This window comes from Delphinus delphis, chromosome 2 (genome assembly GCF_949987515.2).
Source record: "Delphinus delphis chromosome 2, mDelDel1.2, whole genome shotgun sequence".
NCBI classification, from domain to species: Eukaryota; Metazoa; Chordata; class Mammalia; order Artiodactyla; family Delphinidae; genus Delphinus; species Delphinus delphis.
The window spans coordinates 25,574,335-25,593,467 of NC_082684.1; the positions used below are offsets into that span (position 1 = coordinate 25,574,335).

Below are 19,133 nucleotides of genomic sequence, written 5' to 3' on the forward strand. Positions count from 1 at the left end.
CAGCTAAGTACTAGTCAGCACATGCACACAAGAAAACTACCTGAGCCAGAGAAATAACAACCACAAAAGTTAACAGTACCCAGTGTTCATATAAGGTCTATTTGCACCAGCCAGACCAGAAAATCTCATAATTCTTGAGGCTTTTGTTATAATACCCAGAAGGGGCTTGCCTCAGTTAAGGGGAATATCTCAAACTAAACACTGTTCCATTCCCAACTAATAAATATTAAAAGAAAGACTTGAAAAAAAATCACTGTTTTCGGGGCTTCCCTGGTGGCGCAGTGGTTGAGAGTCCGCCTGCCGATGCAGGGGACACGGGTTTGTGCCCCGGTCCGGGAGGATCCCACATGCCGCAGAGCAGCTGGGCCTGTGAGCCATGGCTGCTGAGCCTGTGCTTCCGGAGCCTGTGCTCCACAACGGGACAGGCTGCAGCAGTGAGAGGCCCACGTACCGCAAAAAAAAAAAAAAAAAAAAAATCACTGTTTCCAAGTAACTTAACTGTGTCCAGAACAAAGCTCAAGAATATTTATAAGAATACAAATATATCTAGTACCCAAAAAGATAAAACTGCAATGTCTGGCACCTAATAAAAAATTTACCAGGCATGCAAATAAACGGAAAAATACAACACATAATGAGAAAAAAAAATCAATCAATCAAACCAACCCAAAACTGAAACCTATATTAGTAAAGGAGGACAGCGGTTATAACTGCATTTCATATGTTCAAAAAGTTAAGCAGCAACATGGGCAATATAAAAAAAGAGAGCAAGATCCAAATGAAACTTCTAGAGGTGAACACTAATGTTTGATATGAAAAATTCACTGGATGGGATAATTGGCAGATTAGACATTGTAGAAGAAAGGATTAGTGAACCTCAAGACCTACCAATAGAAACTATTCAAAATGAAACACACAGAGGAAAAAAAAATTTTTTTAATGAAAAGAGCATCAGCGATCTGTGGGACAAATTCAAGCAGCCTTGTAAACATGTAGTTGGAATCCCCAAAGGAGATGGAATGGGAGAGGTGGAGAAAAAATACTTAAAGAAATAATAACTGAATTTTTTTCAAATTTGATTTTCAAAATCTATAAACCAACAGGTCCAAGAATCTCAACAAGCCCCAAGCATAAAAAACATGAAGAAAACTACATAATGCAGTTGTTCAAAATCAGTGATAAAGAGAAAATCCTGAAAGTATCCAGAGAAAAAAGACATATTATGGAGAAAGGAACAAAGATAAGAATGACAGCAGATCTCTACTGGCAACAATACAAGCAGAAGTTAGTGGAGCAACATCTCTAAGAGCACTGAAAGAAAACCCAGAATTCTATACCCAGCAAGACCATCTTTCAACACTAAAGGTAAAAAAAAAAAAAAAAAGCTCTTACAGACATATAAAAGCTGATAGAATTCATCTCCCTACACTACAAGAAATGTTAAAGGACATCTTTCAGGCAGAAGGAAAATGATATTGGAGAGAAACATGGATCTACATAAAGGAAAAAGAGACCAGAAATAGAAACTTCAGGAAAACATATAAGAATTTTTTTACATTCTATATCTCTTTAAAAGATAAGTGACTGCTTAAACAAAAATAATAACAATGTAATGTGGAGTTTATAACATACGGAAAAGCAAAACGTACTACAATAGCATAAAGGATGGAAAGAAAGAAATGAAAGTATACGATTATAAGATTCTTATACTCTGAAGAAAGTAGTATAATGTCACTTGAATGTAGACTGTGACAACTTAAAGATTTATGCTATGAACTGATGCAATCACTAAAATAACAAAAAGAATTATAGCTCATAAGCCAACAAAGGAGACACAATGGAACCATGAAAAAATATTCAATCCAAAAGAAGGCATGAGAGGAAACAAGGAATAAAGCATAAATTGGACAAGTAGAAAACAAATAACAAGATGAAAGACATAAATCTAACCATATCAATAACCTCTTTAAATATAAATGGTCTAAACACCCAAATTAAAAGCCAGAGATTGCCAAATTGGATAAAAAAGAAAGACTCAAATATATGCTACCTATAAGAAATTGCCCTTTAAATATTAAAACAAAAATAGATTAAATGGAAAAGGATGGAAAAGGATAACTCATGCCAATGCCAATTAAAATAAAGCTGGAATGGTGTATATCAGACAAAGAAACTCTGACCCGAGATGGTGTCACAGTTGAATTCTATCAAACATTTAAGGAAAAAATATTGCCAATTCCACATAAACCCTTCCAGAAAACTGAAGACAGAATACCTCCCAACTCATTCTATGAGAGGAGCGTAACCCCAATATCAAAACTAGACAGAAAATACAAGGGGAAAAAAAAAGCTATAGTCCAATATTCATAGTGAACAAAGATGCGAAAATTCTTTTTTAAAAAAAAGTGTTAGCTAATTGAATCCAACAATTTATTAACAGGCTCTGTTCTTCTCATTACAACCTGGTGGTGCACAATTCTGATTTGTCTCCCTAGAGACAATGTTAATTTTGATAATGTCTTAAGATGGTTATCCACCTAAATTCCTCACTTAAGTTACTTGTTTTCTTTTGATAATTAAGTGTTTTATGGGGAAGTCCTTCCAAACTTGATAAATAGCCAGTTCTTTACCAAAATTTCAATTTATTCATTTGTTTATTTATATCAGTATGAACTCATGGATTTCTAATTTTTTCAAAGGATCATAACCCATTAACATCATTTTTTGTTTTAACAGCCTCACTGAGGTATTGATATTTTGACCCAGTACACTGCACATATTTAAAATGTAAAATCTGATACGTTTTGACATATGTATACGCCTATGAATCCATCACCATAATCAAGCTTGTAAACATATCCAGCATCTCTCAAAAGCTTTGATGTCCCTTGGTAATTCCAGCCCCATCCCTCCACATACCTCCCACCTCCAGAAAACCACTGATCTGCTTTCTATCAGTATAGACTAGAATTTTCTAGAGTTTTATATAAGTGGAATCATATAGCCCATACTCTTTATCCAGCCCTTTTCATTCAACATAATTTTTCTGAGACCCATCATGTTGTTGTATATATCAATAGTTTATTCTTTTTTTTTAACTGAGTAGTATTCTACTGCATAAATATACCACAAACCTTTCTACACTGAATTGCCTTTTCACCACTGTATAAAATTCATTGTTCATATTATGTGTGGGTCTATTTCTGGACCCTCTAATCTGTTCCATAGATCAGTCTGTCTATCTTTATACCAATACCACACTATCTTATTACTACAGTTTTATAGTAAGTCTTGAAATCAGATAGTATTAGTCCTCAACTTTGTTCTTTTTCAGTGTTATCTTCTAGAATTGACTCTAAAACCCTCTGCATTCTCACATAAATTTTAGAATCGGACTGTCAATTTCTACAAAAAAGCCTGCTGGGATTTTGATTGGGACTGTTATGAATCTATAGATTTATTTGGAGAAAATAGACACCTTAACAATATTGAATCTTCCAACCCATGAACATGATATATTTCTCCATTTATCAGGTCTTCTTTAATTTCTCTCAGCAATGTTTTGATCCATATATATCACTTTAAAAATCCCTCCTAAGTAAATAATCCAGGACATAGGGAAAAACCCTATGTACAGAGAGGTTCAGCACAGTGCTAATTATAAAAGAAAAACATATAGATAGATGCATCCCAAAAGTAGGAAAAGGGTTAAGTAAATTATGGAACAGTCACACAGTGCAGTATTAAGTAGCCATTTTAGGTGAAGACCATGAAGATTATTGTAACAAAATGGAAAATGCTAAAGATAACACAGTAAATCAGAAAACCAGATAATTATATTGATAGAACTACGGATATAATAGGAAAGGGTTAGAGGAGAGCATATTAAAATCATAATAAGTTTGAATTGGTGAAACTATAGATTTTTTTCTTGAACCTCTAAGTTTTTTATAATTACTGCTTTAATAAATTAAATGTTCTATTTTTTAATTGAGATATAATTCACACACCATAAAATTCACCATTTTTTTCTTTTTGGCTGCACCAAACGGCATGCAGGATCTTAGTTCTCTGACCAGGGATCGAACCCGAGCTCCCTGAAGTGGAAGCGCAGAGTCTTAACCACTGGATGCCAGGGAAGTTCCTAAAATTCACCATCTTAAAATATACAATTTGGTGGCTTTTACTATATTCACTAACTTGTGCAACTATCACCACTATCTAATTCCAGGACATAAAAACTGTTTTACTTTTTAAAATCAATTATAATATTTTAGTCACACTTTATATAAACATCCATCTTGAGCCTTTGAAATAAGACTGTCTTCATTCAATTTATCAGTACTCACTAATAGATGATAAAGGTTGTGAATGCCCAGTATGTATGAGTTTCCTATTGTCTTAGGTTTTACTAACACTCAAGTTCAGTTAATAATTTCATATTAAAATGAGGATCAAACTAAGATGCCGGGCTTCCCTGGTGGTGCAGTGGTTAAGAGTCCGCCTGCCGAGGCAGGGGACACGGGTTCGTGCCCCGGTCCGGGAAGATCCCACATGCCGCGGAGCGGCTGGGCCCGTGAGCCATGGCCGCTGAGCCTGCGCGTCTGGAGCCTGTGCTCCGCAACGGGAGAGGCCACAACAGTGAGAGGCCCGCATACAGAAAAAAAAAAAAAAATAAGGTGCCAAATGACTTGTCAGCACAATGCAAGTACAAATAGGTCCCTAATTTATAATTTTCACATACTCTTCTCCATAATCATTAGCTTCTATTTGAATTGTTGATTCATTATACCAACATATGATATAAGCCGCTGGGAAACAAAATCTTGTTCATCACACACTCTGTAATAATGGTCCTCAGCAGTAAATGCACAATTCTTTATAAGTGCATTAAACCTTTTACACGCATTATCTCACCTGATCCAGGTAAGAGCCCCTCGGGTGGATATTACCATTCTCTCCAAGGCCCCTAACAGAAAAGCTAGGGGCCTTGCTAGGGTTACTCAGCCAGTAAATGGGAGATCCAAGGTTTGAGTCATTGTCTTCTGACTCCAAAAGCCACCTCTTTCTGCTATACTCTGCTGCTCCTCCAGAAACACTGTTAAACATCCTTTATGAATTAGAAGGAAAAAGTCCAGGGGACCAGTGCCTGCCATGGGCCCTCAGTGTTGTCCTCCCCACTCCCGCCCCCAGCTATTTCCCACAACTAGGTCACATGGCCGCCATGGCGCCTGGCCATGTCTGGGCTCCCAGGAGCCATTCCAGTAAGCCGGCTAACACCAAGATTAGGACATATTCATGAGCACGCAGGGGCCTGGAAAACACCAGTCACACGAACAAACTGCAATCAAGGAGCCACTGGGAGAAGGAAAAGAGGGAGGCCCGGGAGGCATAACGTGTCTCACTACAGACACAGGATAAGACCACAAGACTGTACAGCCCAGGCAGGCAGGTCACGAAGGGGCAGGATACTGGCCACAGTGGGAAAAGGGAAATAGCCTTCCATAACCCTCCAGAAGTCCCCACTGCCCTTGGTATGAAATCCAAGCTCCTACCAGGCCCATCACGATGCAACCCAGGTGCCCTCTGAACTCAGCGCTTACCCTCCCCACTCACTCCCTATCCCCCACCCACAGTGATCAGTCCTGCGCCATCCCCTGCCCCCCGGCCTCTGCACAGGCAGTTCCATAACCTCACCATCTCTTTCTCCTTCTCACCTGTCAAAATCCTCTTCAGCCTGGACCCAGGCCTCACTCCCCTCACCTTTTCCTAGTCCCAGCCTGGCCCATTCTCCTCTCCTCCCCATCTACCTTCTCCCAGATGATGTGACTGCTGCCCACCATCCCAGAACTAACAGCAGAGCCAGAGCTCCATCGCCAGTGTGCCTCTCAATCCTCCCTTTCTCTGAACTTCCGTTAGAAAATCCTAGGCTTCTGAGCATGCTGCAGCTCTGGGGCTCTAATCATCTGCTCTGCTCTGGGCCCAGACAACGAAGAGCAGGGAAGCCACCACAGACATGGCCAGGTTGCCACCAAACTTGGTTGTGATCCAAGATGAAAGGCCCAAAGCAACAGAGCTTCCAAATGTTAGGGACAATGACGTGACTGTCCTTCAGTGGGGATGGCCTCCTTCCCACAGCCCCCTTTCCCCACTTTGTCTACCAGGAACAGACAGGCAGACCCTAAGAAGGCCCCTATTTGAGGATCCAGAGCAGAGGCTTTTCCCCCACAGCCAGTCAGGACTGGAATCACAGATGATTCACTTAATGGAAGCCACACGCCCATCACAGCACCCAGGGAGCCCTCCCCACCGCTGCAGCTCCCTCCCCCATATACTCCAAGGGGAGCCCCCGGGCACTGCTTCCATGAGGAACTGAGCACGCTACCAAGAGGCGAAGTCGAATAATGCAGGGGTAGGCCATGGTCCTACAGGAGTCAGCCCCAAGTCCCATCACCCCAGGCCAGACATCCGGGACCATCACGGACTCCTCCCGGCTCTCAAGGCCTCCCTGGGTCCCCCTCAAGGTCACCCAAAGGGACCACTGACAAGGGCCTGTGTGGCTGGACTAAGATGTAAAGAGGACCCCAGCCCAGTTATGGGTCCAGGCTCTGCCTGGGCCCTGCTTTCTAAGCCCGCTGGAGAGGCGGGTGTGAGGGGAGGGGGCTGGCACCAGCTGGGCACTGATGTCCAGTCTGCAAACTAGGTTGGGGGATGGGAGCACATACTGGCTCAGGGGAGCAGGGATGGTCTGGGGAGATGCTATAGCAATGTTCCGATCAGAGGAGAGACCAGGCAAAACGGCCACCGAGGACTCTTCGGCAGCTGGTCCTCAGGGAACCCCACCAGGCCTCCAGGACTTTGTCGATGTCCCAAACCAAAACAAACTCCTGTGGAGTGTGAAGTATGACGCCCCAAACGTGGGCATTTACAGGCCCAGCACCATCTCACACTTGGTTGTTAGTACTGTGGGACTTTTCATCACCAAATTACAAATTCCAGGAACACATCAAACACAGAAAATCCCAGAGCGTTCAATAGGGAAGGAAGAGAAGCAGGTGTCTGAGGGGTACCTCTGCAAGATACTGCAGAGGGAGTGAGCATGGGGAGTTTTTGTGTCCGTATCCAGCAATAATCTAGAAGGACAAGGCAATAAAAATTTTAATTAAGTTACTAACATTTATTAAGTACTCACTATGTATAGGCCCTAATCCAAACACTTTATATGCATATTATCTCATTTAATTCCATAACCACCCTATAAGGTAGGCACAATTATTATCCTTTGTTTTACAGATAAAGAAGCAATGACTCCGAAAAGTTAAATAACTTGGCCCAGGGCACACAGCTAACTAAGATCTGAACCCAGGCAGTCTGACTCCAAGACCACACGCTCTTCAACCACAGTGAAATGCTTCTTAGAATACCTGGATACTTCAAAAGAAAGGGTTTTGAACCAGGATTCAAGGAACCTGGATTCTGGGCCAATTCTGCCCCTAATTTGTCACCCCTACTTATATAATCCTGAACAAATCATCCCAGCTTTCAGGACCTCAGCTGGCCCATGTGTACAATGAGAGGTTGCAGAGAATCAGGAATACAAGTGCGGCATACATGCCTCCCCTCTATTACCATGGCACCCATCAGACATCACTAATCAACCACAACACACTGAGCCCAGGTGAAGACTCACTCATTCTCCACCCTCCCCTCAACCACTGTGTATCAACTGGTATCGACAAATAAAATGCATTTGCTTTCCCAGAGTTAGATTGTTTCTAAGGTGTCTTCTGACTCTAAAAATCTAAAACTGTGTTACTGGGGTTCTGAAGACAAAATTTTAATTCTAGCCCCACTCCAACTAGATCTTGTCCTTACGCTTCCATTTTCCTTCTGCAAAATGGACATTATGTTACACGTGGTCAGCTCCACTTTCTCCCCGACCCACAATGGACGACACTCCAAGCCAATGCTTTAATCGTAGTTACATGAACTGGATGTGCTGGCCCTCTCTCTCCTCTGTCTCTCTAAGGGAGCCCAATAAAAGGGAGATCTAAGGTCAAAGCCACTGACATAATAGGATGAAGGGGTACAGGTTCCTTTGTACTAAGCACTGTGCTCCCAGAAATTTCCACTTAAAATACAAATACTCCCTAGAGATGGTAACACAGTAAATTATTATCAGTCACTGACACCTTGGCATAAGTTTCTGTCTGTTTTCCCAGCTTCAGCAGCTAGCTGAGAGCAGAGTTCTCTCTTTGGAATGAGAAAGACTCCAAACATAGGTTCTGTTTCAGAGAAGCCCATCCTAAAAAGAAAGTTGCGGGAGGGGGCATTTGGGGAGGGCAGCCACTAGTGGCTGAGAAAGCTTCATGAATAAAACATGCTACACAGCTGCCAAGGCTACTTGCATTTTAATAGGGAACAGTTTGGGGCCAAAAGAATTAATCTCTAATGGTGGAATTACAAGCATCAGCAATGATTTAGGGAGGTATTAAGCAAAGAAAGTTGTTCCAGCATCCCTGAAATCCCATCAAATGAGCTGATGTGAGTGCGCAAGCCCTCAGCAAACAGCAAATATGCTGCAAATTTAAGGGATTAATAATATTATTACTGACAACTTCTGACTCTGCCTGCCAGTGAGCAAGCCTGCCACTACAGAGACAAACCCAGATGCCCACGGGAGCCCAGGACACGCATTCTTTGGTCTGGAAAGCATCCATTTGGGAACCTAGTTGCCAGAAAAACTGAAGAGAACCCTTCCCTCCATCTGCCCCTTAATCACACACACTGAGAAGATGCATAATTAATTTGTTCTCAACAGTTGCTCTGTGGCTAGAAGAGTGAGGGCATTTCTGGAATGGCAATTACAAGCAAAAAAAAAAAAAAAGAGAGAGAGAGAGAGAGAGAGAAACGTTAGGCCACAAGCAGAATAACATATCCATCCAGCCTGTTTCCCTTCCGTTCCCCTCAACCCTGTTCAGGCTACAGGCCTGGGTGTGGGACAGGAGTGGGAAGGAACAAAAAAAAAAAATCCTAAAAGATACAGAGAAGGAAGACTCATTCTAAGCTCAGAAGAAGAAAAGGTGCAAAGCTCAGGTACAACGTGAAGATCAACAGGCAGGGTATTTGAGGGACAACTGAATATACACGGGAAGTTGATGAAGTTAAAGAATTCTTGTTAATTTCATTCACTGTGATTATGACGTCAATACTTATAAAAATGTCAGTTGTTAGAGATGCATGTTGAAATTACAGTTGAAATGCCATGATTTCTATAATTTAAAATTCTTCAGCAAAAAATATAAATAAATAAATGAAAGAATTATGGCAACATATTTTAGATCTAGGTGCCAGATATAGGGTTCACCTTATTACTCTCTCTACTTTTTAATTATATTTGAAATTTTTTATATGGAGTTGGGTTTTTCGACGGGGGGTTGTTTTTTGTTTGTTTGCTTGTTTTTTTCAGATTTAAGGCAGATCCCTACCTGCTGTTCCTAATATTTCACTGTGGCCTAGGAGGCCCTGTGTGCTCAACCCACGCCAGCCTCTCTTGATTCATTTTGTACCACATGCCCTGTCATCCACTCTAGTCTATCACGCCAGCCTCCTTTCAGGTCCTTGAACAAGCTGTGCTTGTTCCCAGCTCGGGACTTTTAGGCTTGTAGCCTCCTCTTCCCAGGGCCAGCTTCACGGACATGTGACCAGTGCAGTCAGACTGCACCCTGCACTCAGAAAGGCTCCACACTTGTGGTTTAATGCGGAAGACAGAATAATACCTCCCTAACAAAGATGTCCACGACCCTAATCCCTGGAACCTGTGAATATGTTACCTTACATGGCAAAGAAGAATTAAGGCTGCAGAAGAAATTGAGGTTGCTGATGAGCTGACCTTGAGACAGATTAGCTCAGGTGATCCAGGTGGGTCCAGTGTAATCACAATGGTTCTTTTAAGTGCAATGGGGGGGACAAGAAGAGAACCAGAGAGGTAGCAGCATGAGGACCTGGCCAGACATTGTTGGCTCTGAAGATGGAGAAAAGGTGCTTTGAGCCAAGGAATGCAGGTGGCCAATAAAAGCTAGAAAAGACAAGGAAATGAATTCTCCCCTAGAGCCCCCAGAAGGAATAAAGCCCTGCTGACACATTCATTTTAGTCCAGTGAGAACCATTTTAGACTTCTGACCTCCAGAGCTGTAAAAGAATAAATTTATATTGTTATAAGCCACTAAGTTCTGTTGGTTTTTTTTTTTGGCTGCGTTGGGTCCTCATTGCTGCACGCAGGCTTTCCCTAGTTGTGGTGAGCAGGGGCTACTCTTCGTTGCGGTGCGCAGGCTTCTCATTGCGGTGGCTTCTCCTGTTGTGGAGCACAGGCTCTAGGGCGCGCGGGCTTCAGTAGTTGTGGTGCGTGGGCTCAGTAGTTGTAGCACACAGGCTTGGCTGCTCTGCAGCATGTGGGATCTTCCCGGGCCAGGGATTGAACCCTTGTCCCCTGCATTAGCAGGCGGATTCTTAACCACTGCACCACCAGGGAAGTCCAGCCACTAAGTTTACAGTAGCTTGTTACAGCAGCAATAGGAAACTAATACAGAGTAGCTGTCTTGAAATTCTTAATTTTATCTTTGAATTTGTGTCTTTCAAGTGAAGCCGAATGGGACTATGGAGCATGCACTGGGGGACTCAGCACACACACAGTCCCACCTCCCCAGTGGGTTCTCAGCTGCCCATTCCTCACCCAAGCCCAGTACCCTGGCCCCATCCAGCCTCCCCACAATTACAGCTGCTCTCCACCCAGCATGGCAAACAGGTCATGTTGGTGGGAGATGTCTACATTCTTCCATTGCCCTTCGTCCCTACTGGGGGCCTGGGTACAAGCATAGGAAGGATCGGGGTCTAGCCTCACCACGACAAGTTCAGCAGGTGACTCAGGAGGACTTCTCACTCATGCCCAGTCCAGAGCCTGAGCACATTCCAGCACAGAGGCTGCAATCCCTTGGGAGCTTCCCATCCACTGCGGGTTGGGGCAGCAGGGCCACAAGAAGGGGAAATTGACTTCCCACCCAGCCACAGCCCTGCATTGTCATTTTGCACTGGGCCCTGTAAATTACATAGCCTGCCCTGCCTCTTCCTCTAACAATATTCTCCCAGCTCTTCACTTGCTGGTTTTTTCATCACTTTTCAGTTTCAACTGCAAAACCCCATGTAAGAGAGCTTTTCCAAAGCCCAGCTTCCGTCACTCTTCATCCCGTGACCACGTTTTATCTCTTTTAGGGAACTCAGCAAGAGCTGACATTACCTTGTTTACTTACCCCATTGAGTCACTAAAAAGTATTCACTGAGCCCGTTGTGTGCCAAGCACTGTTCCAAGTGCTAAGGATACAGCAGCAAGAAAAACAGGTCGAGTCTCTGCCTTCCTGGACCAGACACTCTTGTGAGTGCCATCAATTGCTAATGATCTCCTATCCCCTCAAGAATAGACCATTGTACACCCAGCACCTCACACAGTACCTGGCTCATAGTAAGTGCTCAAAAATATTTGCTGCACAATTGACTGTATGAATGGTGAGTGGCCCAGGTACTCTGGGCTGTGACCGGGCACAGCATGGAGACATCCCTCTTCATCCTATAGAGTGTGGGGCATGAAGAGCCATCCCAAAAGCAAGAAATTGGAGGGAAGGAGAGTCCTGGAGACAGACTGGGGTGGGAGGGGGCAGTGCCCCAGCTCCCAAACCATGCTGCCTTGAATTAGCTTCACATATGTCCTGCCATTATCTGTCAACAGTTTATTTGTATATTTAAGTGAAGTTATTCTGCTCATTGGACATATGTCTCACGGTTCTACAAGGAAAAGTCTATTAAAAAGTCTTGCTGTAACAGGGAAGAGCTTTGAGGGTAGTTTTATTCAGGAACAGGAAAGGAGCTGAGTGGATTTTAATTTGGTAGAAAATAGCTGCTTGGGGCCAAGACAGTGAGAAGCAGGAAATCAAAATAGGCTATTAGATTACTAGTGTTGTTAACAACCGCCTCCATCACCCTTACAGCTGCAGATTCCTTCCAACAACTTTATTAGTTGTATTATGGCCTTCCATCTACCCCTGCTATTCCAGCGATTCCCATTTTGGAGACGTGGCCACTGAGGCAAGAAAAATGCATCTCGCCCAAGCCAGTATGAATGTGGCCTCATAGCCCCTACGGCCTCACCTCCCAAGCACATCAAGGTGCGAGAATTTCTGCATCTGAGATGAACAGCCCAAAGGGTTTCAGGAGAAATGGTGGAGGGTCGAGGGGATAGGAGAGCGGTAGAGGAAAATACTGGTTTGTCAACTCTCTGATACAGCAAGTTAATCCATGCCTCGACTGCTGGCCTATAGGAAGCCTAGAAGCTCATCCAGTCCAGGAGACGGAGCCAGGAAGTTGAGTGGTTATAGGCACAGGCTCAGGGGCCACTATCTGGGATTAAATCCAAGACCCTATAGTGGGTTGAATGGTGGCACCCAAAAGATATGCGCATGTCTTATTACCCCCAGAACCTATGATTGTAACCTTAATTGGAATAAAGGGTCTTCATAGATTTAATTAAGAATCTTGAGATAAGAACACCCTGGATTGCCCAGATAGGCCCTAAATCCAATGACAAGTGTCCTCAGAAGAAAAGAAAAGAGAAGACAGAGGCAGATATTGGAGTGATGCAGCCACAAAGAATGCCTGGAGCCGCCAGAAGCAGCAGGGAAGGATTCTTCCCTAGAACCTCCAGAAGGAGCGTGGCCCTGTCCGCACTTTGTTTTCATTGTTCTGGCCTCTAGAACTGTAAGAGAATAAACTTCTGTTGTCATTGGCCACCTAACTTGTGGCCATTTGTCACAACAATCACAGGAAACTAATATACCTGCTTACTAGCTGTACGCCCTTGGACGAGTCACTTAATCTGTTTGTGCTTCAGTTTGTCCATCTGTAAAATAGGGATGACAATGATAGCATCTACCTCGAGGTCATTGTGAAGTTAAAGGAGATAATACAGAGAGAGCTCTCAGCACAGTGCCTGTCCCGTGGTGTTCAGTCAATGTAAACACTTGCTCTTAGCATCAGAAGCCCACCTGGGGAAAAAAAAAAAGAAGCCCACCTGGGGAGCCCATTTTAAAAAATGGGTTCTCCAGGCCTTACCCCAGAATCACTGAAAACAAATTTTAGAGCATAGCGTCTAAGAATCTGTACTTTTAAGGCTCCCCATCTGACAGGTTAGAAACCATCCGTGAGCTCCACAACAGAGTCTCTGCTGTTTCTGGAAAGCTGCCCTTCCAGATACAGATTTCACATCTGTCCTTGGTAACGCAGTCCAGTACTAAAGAACCTTAGGGGTAGGGAAGTCCTAGCTTTTGCCTACTCCTAATCCCCCACCACGCAGCTTCATTCCATTTCCCTGCAGAGGTAGAAAGACCTTGGTCATGGTGAAAGCACCCAGTCCAGGACAAGAAAAGAAACTGCAGGGAGGTTTTCAGTGGAAAAAGCAATCAGCAGTGAGAAGCCCAGCCATGGTTAGTCTGGGATGGGATCTGAGATGAGCAAAGACAGACTGCAGTTGGGCTTTCTCCAGCTCCTGCCCCATTACGTGCAGGCTAAACCCTCAACACAGCACCATCTCTGGGGAGCAGGGCCCTCTGCCTTCCTCGGGCCACTCCACAGAACCAGGTGGCAGGGGCAGTTGGAGAGCAGATCTGCAGCAGCAGAAAGCCAGCTCTGAGTGTCAAGGCAGCCCACGTAGGCAAGGGAGCTGCAGACACTGCAAATGAGGAACTGGCTAATGGTGATAATCGCGCTGATCAGGATGAGAGACGCCCAGCACAGGCAATGGCCTCCCATCACCGGAAACCCAGGGGCTAATTTTGTTGGGGGGTTTTGGGGGTTTTTTTTGTTTTTTCTGATTTTGTTTTGTTTCAGCTGTGGCCTTTGGGAAGGGATCACTACTTCTGAGCAGCAGGAACAAATATCAGCCCATCACATAGCTTCAAGCCCGAAGCAGCCCCAGGAGATAAACAGGGTGAGCTAGGGGAAGAGGAAAGCTAGAAAAAGAGGAGCCAAACCCAGCAGGGGAAAGACCGAGGCAATGGAGGGCGCAAGCCGGAGTCTGGCCCAGCATCTGCTACCGATGGTGCAGTCTGTGTTTCTCTAAGTGTGACCTGGCACCAGTGTAAAAAAAAAAAAAAAAAAGTGGTACAAGAAGCAATTTTGGGTGGTACCCAGAACACGTCTTACTTGCATATGCATTAGACCCCAAAAAAGCAAGCTAGTCTATCAAACCTGCAATTTCACAGATATGTTTGCTTAGAACAAAACCAAGTAAAGGAAAAAGAGTCAATAAAATGAAAAATATCATACCAATACATAAATAGTTGGGTATAAAGAAGTGCATGGGAGGGGCTTCCCTGGTGGCGCAGTGGTTGAGAGTCCACCTGCCGATGCAGGGGACCTGGGTTCGTGCCCCGGTCCGGGAGGATCCCACATGCCGTGGAGCGGCTGGGCCTGTGAGCCATGGCCGCTGAGCCTGCGCGTCCGGAGCCTGTGCTCCACAATGGGAGAGGCCACAGCGGTGAGAGGCCCACGTACCGCGAAAAAAAAAAAAAAGAAGTGTATGGGAATGACAACTCGTTATGCAGGAGGAAGACTGGAATCAGGGAAGAAATACCTAGGGGTCTACAATTATATGGGTAAGGTATCTTTTCTGAAATTGAGCAGGGAGTGTAAGGGTGATCACTAAATTATTTTTTATACTTTTTTTTAGGTCTTATATATTTCACATGTTTTTAGAAATATAAAAGGTATGCAGGCATGGCAAAGTGGGTACTGTTATGGGCCATGGTCCATAGGTCACTGAGAAGTCCAGAGCAACCAGGAAGACAGCTTGGCATTTGCGTGGTCTGCCTGGGAACTACAGAGAAGCCACCGCACAGTGGGCCCAATCTCCTGGGGAAGCTCAAGGCACACCACATTTTCCCCCAGGGTCCCCACTAATGGGAGTGGACCCCACCAAGGCTTTCCCCAGCCCACACCAAGGCCCAAGAGCCTCCTGCTGTGTAACTCTCTCTGAATCAGAAAAACTTTGGGGTCAGGGCCACCGCAGCAAGTTGTGTAGGTTTGCAATGCAGTACTCAGAAAGATCTGGGTATGCAGAAAACTGAAAAGGAGGTGCTAGATTCAGTAGCAGACTCTGGTCTCCCTACTCCACAGGCCTGGTCCTTAGATGACCCAACCAGAGCACATTAAATGCAGCTCATGCTCCTGCAGAAATTATCACAAACTCTGAGAAAGCCAGTCACCAAGACAGCAAGGATTCAATTTCCCTCCTCCTCTGTGCAGAATACTCTCAGGCAAATATTCCATGATGACAAACAAAAGCAGTAAAAGGGGATCTGAGGGACAGAATGCATTAAAACTCCCTGAAAAGCGTCCACGCCAGCTTGACAGACACCAAACGTGCAAAAGGAACAGCAACACAATTAGAAAAGGCAACTCCAGGCCTTCTAGGCATGTACCCCCACCCCCCAGGCGGGGTTAGCAGCCCCTCCCACGCAGGGCTCCTGCCCACCACGCACGCCCCACCCACCCCGATCCTCCTGGCTAGGAGTTAGCTGCTGTCAGGGGCCAGAGCTAGAATGAAACCACATTGATCTTCTGCAACTGGAGATTTAACGTCTGGTCCCCCCCCACTAGACTGTGAGCAACTGGAGGGCAGAGATCGAGTCTTATTTCCCTTTATATCCTCTGAGCCTGAGCCTGACGCAGGACCTGGCATACAGCAGGCTCAGTTAACGTTGGTTAAAATAACAGGTGGATGGAAGAATGGTGAACACATGTCCTGGTTTGGCCAGAATAGTCCCAGGTTTCAGAGAATATTCCTAAAGAGTCAGACGCTGCTACAGTTCCCCTTGCAAAGCAAGAAGAGCTTTAAAATGCTTGCTGAGTTATCATACTCTCACTAAGCTGCGAGTGTGGTTATCCTCAAAACCAGCGGTTGCCCAATAGCTTGAGAGTTGAAACTCCCAAAGCAGTCTACTGATTCCTTTGGAGGGTCTACACTCCCCTCCACTGGGGAGTGCAAAGTCCAAATATTTGTTGAATTAATAACTCTTTGGTTGATGGGTTAAATAAGTAAAGGAATCCCAGGGAGAAGGCTCCATTGCCCTTCTCTCTCTTCCTCTGTGTTTCCCAAGCCCACCCCAGGCAGCATCACAGCCTCAGGGCTTGCACCAGAGGGCGCGGACCATGGGGAGAAGCTGCACAGGCATCTTTGGTTCCACTTTCTATCCAACTTGGTGCTTTCCCCCAGGTTGCAAGTGGATAAAAAGGGAGACAACCAAGTATAAAGTGCAAAGAACATGACATTGGGCAAGATCTGGATGTCCAAGACCCAGTCTGCGATCTGCCAAGACCTGCAGGGGGCTGGGGGGTGCCTGAAGAAGTAACACCCTGCTCTGGGCCTCCAGTTCCACATGTGTACATTAGAGGTTTGAATTAGCTGATGCCAAAGATGTCTTTCCCAAGTTCAATGGAATGATTACAAATAGCCATCACCTTCCCTGAGCTCCTTATTCTGCTCCTCTGACCAATACCCACTGGTCAGAAGTGGAGTCCATTTTCCCCCAAAATACCCTACCACATGCCATAATTCTAAAGGTAGACAGCACATGACTCCTCCCTCTAAATGCAGATTTCAGTAATGCTGAAATTGTCAGCCCATATTCAAGCCCGAAGCAGCCTGTGTCCCTATACAAGGTCAGGTGTAAAGGTTAGCAGGATTTAATGGGCACAAAAGGTTCTTACAGCAAATTTAAAGCTACCTCCCCTTCCGAGGGTAAGTGCTGCAGGTAAGCCTCCTTTCACTAAGTTTCAGGCAAGCACATGGAGGGAGCCCCATCAGAGGTGTAAGGCTCCTGACCTCTCTCTTCCCTCTCCCTCCCTCCCTGTGGGAGGAGGAATCCTCAACCGGATTGGTGAGTTTGGGAAAAGAAACAGCTCACCTCTTCCTCTCTCCTCCCTTTTGGGATCTGCAAACCTGCAGAACACTGGTATTCAGCCCCTCCCTGCCCTAAGAGGCAGGCCCCCATCTGAGAGGCTTGTCCTGCCACGTCTGTGCCTGGGTAGGCAAGTCTATCAAATTCAGGGGTGAAGTTCAACAAGCCCACTTGTTCACAGGCCCAAGACATGTGATCCAGCCGAACATTTACCAGTAATAAAGCTGACATTTTGATCTCTACCTGGCAGAGTCCTGCATCTCCTTGGTTCTGCTTCTTGGGCAAAGAGGAAAAGAGTATTTATATCTTTACCTCCTAAGCCCAAATATTTATTAAGTACCGTAGTAACTAATATGACGCACACATACTGCACACCTGAAGCGTCCCAGGAAGCATACCACAGGAGCCCAGTGACCTGCTCCATAAACAAGAAACTGAATTCAGCTAAAGATTCCCAGTCACAGCAACAATCAAGGTCCCCTCCCTATATTAGGACTCCGATTAAGAAAGGAAAAGGTGGGCTTCCCTGGTGGCGCAGTGGTTGAGAATCCGCCTGCAGATGCAGGGGACATGGGTTTGTGCCCTCGTCCGGGAAGATCCCACATGCCACAGAGCGGCTGGGCCCGGCCACTGAGCTTGCGCGTCCGGAGCCTGTGCTCCACAACGGGAGAGGCCACAACAGTGAGAGGCCCGCGTACCGCAAAAAAAAAAAAAAAAAGAAAGAAAGGAAAAGGCACATGTGATTTCTCTCACTCTCTCACTTTATCCTCTCCACACACATACACGTGTACACACACACACACACATACACACACACACACACACCACTTTTTTATTCATTGTCTAACTCAAAGCAGAAGCTCAGAAAATATTCAGTAACTGATGACTGGAAGCATTCTCATTCATTAATGGCTTAACAAAACTTTACTCTAGAACTTTCCAGGGCTCCCTACTGTCCATGGTATAAAACTTGGCCTTTAGTCCCTCTGCAACCTACCTCTAATTCTGTTTGCCAGTATAACCCTTCACTCACTCATAACCTAGTCTCCAGTAACACTGAACTACTCTCTGCTTCTTATAGACAATCGCCAAAATTTTACCCATCAACCTCAGCCCAGATCACCTTGTCCCCAATGCTACATGTTTCTATCTTATGCATCTATCCAAACCCAGCTCAAATACCCCCTTAATTCATCTTGAGCCACTCTCTCTGCTCTTGTATGCCTTAGGGGTGTTAACTAATTTGGGCTATACTAGGGTTTAACAAATAAGTGAATATATTGTAGATAATAGGCATTCTCACTGTTGGAGAAATAAGTTACATATAAGGAAAGGGAGAAGGCTAGAATGAACTCTGTGAGTTTAGATTGAAATTAGAGGTATCAGCATGAACTCATGTTTTTTTAATAGACAGATGTGTTTATGCATGAGTTAAGTATACATCCATATACTTCCTAGCTATGTCTCCTGGAAGAGCCTAGAAACAACAGCACCCCAGTAGCAACATGCAGCCACATCTTGGTTTCTGAATACCATTCTCCAATAAAAGGAATCAGGGCTCCTTGGAGAAGTGACTGATTCCAGGGATTGGGCAATGAAAATACAAGATGAGCCTGGGGCAACTTGTGGTACCACAAAGTTAAGACAGTGCTGAAAAAATGATGGGGCATATCAAAAGAACACAGGAGACAACCTGAAGAAGCTCCCAATGGCCAAAGTCAGAACAATTTGAGTGATAAAAAGAAATAATGATTATTTTGGACTCTAATCCATAGAATAAAATAAATATCCATGAGTTGATACCGATAAAAATAAACAAATAACTGATTGAGAAGGGACAGCTATTTCTTGTAGGATAATTCCAATTAATACATGTAAAAATAAGAAAAATAGAAAATAATTAACTTGTTCATTAAAATGGTAAGGAGCCATCAAGGCAAACTGTGCTTCTAGATCTCCTCTCTGGCTGGTTAAATAACCCACAGTATTTAATTAAGTAAAGCTTCTCATCTCTGTTCTTACAAACTTAGCTGGGGCAAAGACCCACTTTACAGTTAGGGAAGTAGAGGTGTTGGGTGACAGACCAGGAGCTCTAGGTCCAAAATGGCTCACATTCTACCCAGCACCATC

At 44.6% G+C, this 19,133-nt stretch overlaps 1 protein-coding gene across 6 annotated transcripts in view; it reads right to left on the reverse strand.

Moving 5' to 3' along the window:
* ADCK1 (aarF domain containing kinase 1) overlaps positions 1-19,133 on the reverse strand; it is a 114,015-nt gene that overhangs the window by 78,762 nt on the left and 16,120 nt on the right. The window contains exon 1 of one of the 6 annotated variants that reach the window (XM_060004126.1): positions 12,884-12,948. The exons of the other annotated variants lie outside the window; for them this stretch is intronic. The gene's annotated coding sequence lies outside the window, so the exon portion shown is untranslated. Of the gene's footprint in view, positions 1-12,883; positions 12,949-19,133 lie in introns of those variants that run through there. 6 annotated transcript variants of the gene reach the window in all.